Source organism: Semicossyphus pulcher, unplaced genomic scaffold (genome assembly GCF_022749685.1).
Source record: "Semicossyphus pulcher isolate SPU_LCO1_2020_fin unplaced genomic scaffold, fSemPul1.0.p SCAF_10, whole genome shotgun sequence".
NCBI lineage: Eukaryota > Metazoa > Chordata > Actinopteri > Labriformes > Labridae > Semicossyphus > Semicossyphus pulcher.
The window spans coordinates 22,418,310-22,422,940 of record NW_027211604.1 but is presented as its reverse complement, the minus strand read 5'-3'; positions in this window follow the sequence as shown (position 1 = coordinate 22,422,940).

The window sequence follows — 4,631 nt, the reverse complement described above, 5'->3', positions numbered from 1 at the left end:
CTGGCGAACTGTTCTCAAACAGAAATGTGTGTGTGTTTTGATTGGTGCAGCTTGTTAGGATCATTACTGTATCTAAACTACACTACCAGTCAAAAGTTTGGACACACTTTCCCATTCAATTGTATGAGAAAGTGTGTCCAAACTTTTGACTGGTAGTGTATGTAAGGTAAAAGTCCAGTTATGAGTTGCATGCAGGAAAGTAGAAACAAGGAAAAAGGCACAATATCCTGTTCTTTAGGCAGAGGACTAAAATATAATTTAGACAATGCATTTATATTCATACATTCAACAAACCAGAATAATCCAAACAAGAAGTGCCTGAGTGTTAAAAAGGAACCAAAACAACAAAGGAGAGAGTTTAATTCACATCAAGTCACGCTTCCAGATATTCAATACAGCAGCCAAACAGGCAATGCGATAGTGTTCAAAGGTACAAAATGTGTCCAGAAGAAAGACTGACTCATAGCATAATCGTAGAGCATCCACAGTCGTGTAGTTAGTTTTTTTTTATACAGAAAACAGTATCAAACATTAGGCAAAGTCATCTCATGACAAAACCAAGAACATATGCATGCAGTTTAGTTTTTTTCCATTATATCGAGCTTGCATACAAAGGCAGACAGATTACAAAATCAAAATCACGTGTCGGTCGTATTCATTACATATTCATCAGAGAGATAGAGGGATCACTGCTGTGTCAAGGAGAATATTGAGATGCCAACAAGGTTTCACAGCCGGTTCGGGCCTCACAGATCAATGCAGCTGAAGAGGCTCTTAACACTTAAAGAAAAGGGAGTGTGGTAGGCTGACATGATGCATAAAACATTTCATTCTACGGCTTTAAAGGCGTGATAGCATTGGTTGAAATCAAATGTTCTTCAAAATAAAAGGGAATTTTGCATAAAAGTAACTTAATAACACAATTTCAACAATAAAACGACGGGTCAAGGAGGTTAAATCATAAAACAAACGGATGATTTTGTCACGATCCACCAGCTGAAATCAGTGGTTTAAAATGATGCGATTATAAAAGCAGTCAGGCACACTGACAGAATCGGCATGCTCCTAATAAACTAACATGCCCGGCCTGTTGCTCGCACTGACGTGAGGTAATGACGAGAAGCTGCGCACGCCTGACAGGAATCCTGAACGTTACGTGAGGACTTTCAGCATGGCGTTTTACTGTGTTGCCAGTCAGTGCACGGTGGAGATTTACAAGAAAGGTGGCTGCGACGGGGGGCATGCAGAAAAGGTCATACTGCAGAACCGAACTCATAAAATCACAAATACATGGCATGCATCCCAGCGAACTGAGCCATGAGGGCAACTCAAGTTAGGAATTCTGTCTGGGAACGTTTCCAGGACTGCTCAGGGTCTCAGGGTATCAAACTATAACATAAAATATTAAAAATAATAAATTATTCACGAGCTAGGAGTCAAAGTAAAGTTTCTTAGTACATGACTTGAGTGACATCGCCCCTGCAAGTTTGCTCCAAGTCTGTGAGTTCAACCATCTCTATTCCCAGATATGAGCCCAAATACAGAGCTTTTAATTTGACATATGAACAATATCAACAACACAGAGCACTAAGCTGCACATTCGTAGAGGGTTTACTGTGGAATAGAAGGGGTTAAACATGTACATTCTGTTTGATACATTTATAGTGGAGCTGCTTACATTAAAAAAAATAACTCAACAGATGCAACAACATAGTAACAGTTTACATACACGGCTATATATTAAAAATTCTGCCCTTCTCAGCCCGGCCAATCATAGCAAAGCTTGCATCGCACGACTGAACAATCGTGCTGACTTGAGGGTGAGTTCGCCCTATCAGCAGCACAAAGATAGGCTGTTGTAAACATTACATGCTCGTTTGTTGTATTTTTTTAGATTTGACGTAAACTTCCTGTTTTTAAAATCGGCCCTTTGTGACAGACAGCAGGCACATTTCCAGCCAGTCGAAAATGCGAGTCAGCGAGTTTTTGTGGAAACTCATTTTTTCTGTAGTGTAAACAATAAGCTGCACACACACACACACACACACACACACACACAACCATAGAGCTGCCCAATCATGTGGCATTGTGGTTGGATAAGTGGTTTTCACCCGGCGAGTCTCCCATTGAACTTCACTCTGTTGTTGATTACAGCTGCTCTCTGTAAAGTAGCTCTCCAGCTTCCCTTTCATATGTGATGGCAGTGTACAGTGGCTGTGACTGCTTCCACCTCTGTGCTGAAATTATCCACAGATCATCAGAGTCATCGGCTGCATATGAGATCTACTCTTACATCCCTAACCCTCTTCAGCTCGTGACTAATCACAGACTACATGATTATGCTCTTACGGGACTTGTTCGACTGACATCCCTGTTTCTCTCCTCTGACATCCTGCAGATAGACACGTCATCTTTCCCCTAATGTCTGAATCCCTGTTATTTAAAGCATTGACTGTAAAAATTAATCACTTTTGACCACAGACAGCTGACTGAAAACAGCACTCTTGTGCCCATGTCTCATTTGTAAATGCATATCAGATTGAGCTAACCATCGCTTTAGAACGACAAATAAGAAACCAGCTATTTTAAAGTCTGGGTTGGGTGCTTGAATAGAGGAAACACTTTTGCAGAGCCTTGACATCTGGATCACCACAACACTAGGCAGCTCTGTGGATCAGGGGTTGCACTGAGACATCAGTAAGTAGTCCAGGTAGGTGGTGCAATGACTCATGCCATTGCAGCACTGATTTGTGTTTGTAACGTCATGAATCCTTCCTTGTTAGAAGCCTTGATGAGGAGATATGTTTGATTTTTGTGTCTTAGTATACAACAGTTAATCAGTTCGCTTATTGGAGAGAAATTTGGGAACCCCTAATCCTGCTGGGCTACAAATGAGCATCAGTCATACTGAAAAGTTATGGCTATCGCTTGCCAATATCTGTTACCTTCATCCATTAACCCTCAGATTTTGGGCTTGTTTGGTGTTGTTGTTGTGGTCATGGTACTTTTCTTCTTTCCAACAAACCACACTGCAGTTAACTCATAAGAGTTGTCAAGGCCTCAGTATACTTCAAACAAGGTACTTGTCATATTGAGCAAGACTAATCAGACATTAAAGACAGACTGTCTGCAGTGTTATGTAGAAGTTATAAGATAGGTTGGTGATGTGGATGGGTTCTGTGGTAACGACAAAGGCCTTCAGTAACATTGCTGGTGATGGGGCTTTCAAGTGGTGGAAGTCGTTCTGCTGAAGCAACTCTGATGCACTTCCAACTCACCTCCAAATGAGGCTTGGGTCCAATTTACAGAAAATGAATGTGGCTTTTGCTGTATAGACTTTCAATCAATCAATCTGAATACAATATGAATCTACTAAAAAGGTCTTGGTCTGAACTAGTCCTAACAACCTCTGAAACCCAACTTTCCAATGGTTCAACGTTTTCTTCTGCTTATCCGAGGCCGGGTTGCGGTGGCAGCAGCTAAGCATGGTGACTGAGACGTCCCTCTCCCAAGCAAGCAGTTTTCCAGTTCCTGTTGGGGGATTCTGAGCCGTTCTCAGGCCACACGGGTAATATACTCCCTCAAGCGAGCTCTGGGTCTGCACGGGGGTCTCCTCCCAGTTAGACATGCCTGGAAAACCTCCAAAGGGAGGCACCCAGGAGACATCCTTATCAGATGTCAGAATCACCTCAACTGGCTCCTTTCAATGCGAAGGAGTAGCAGCTCTACTCTAAGCTCCCTCCAGATGTCTGAGCTCCTTACCCTATGTCTAAGGCTGAGCCCAGACACCCTTCGGAAGAAACAAATTTCCATTTGTATCCGGGACCACATTCTTTCGGTCACTACCCAAAGCTCATGACCAAAGGTGAGGGTTGGAACGCAGATGGACTGGGAAATCGAAAGCTTTGGTTCAACACTGTCCACTTCATTGAGACAGCAAGCAAGACCACTCTGTTTAGGCAGTTGTAACATTTGAACCCAGCTAACCTTTAACACAATGCATCATCTTCTGGCCATGCCTTGATTTGGCTAAAGAAATTTGGATAAGCGCACATCCCTGGTACATAGCTTTGTAACTGGAACGCCACATTTATACAGTTTATAGTTTAAGATAAAATGATCAGCAGTGGTTTGGTGTTCAATAAGCCATCAAACCTATGAATCTGAAGGGCAAAAACTCTTCTTGTATGGTAATTCATTGTCTCACCAATACTTGAAACAACTTCCCACCAGCTTGAAAAATGCCCCCCACCAACGCAGCCCACTGAAGTCTATAACACAGGGCCGTTTCAAGTCTGAAAGCCAGAGGCAGCATTTGAACTCCTCTCACTGCTCTCTCTTTTAATTCTTCCCACAACTCCTTTTGTAATTTTCATGGGTAACATCACGTACAACACTTCAAATGCTTCCAAGAAGAGACAGTTGGGCTATGTGGCGTTTGGCTTACTTGAACGACCACATCAGGAGTACACAGGCAAAAGACACAGAGTTCCTTGGAAATGGATTGGGGAGGTGGAGGGATGCAGCCGGGAGGATGGAAGGCTTTTAGGCTGCAATTCAAGTGTAGACATTCAGAAGGTTTGGTTTGGTTTAGGCACAAAAAGTTAGGAGACAAACATGGTCAGAGTTAA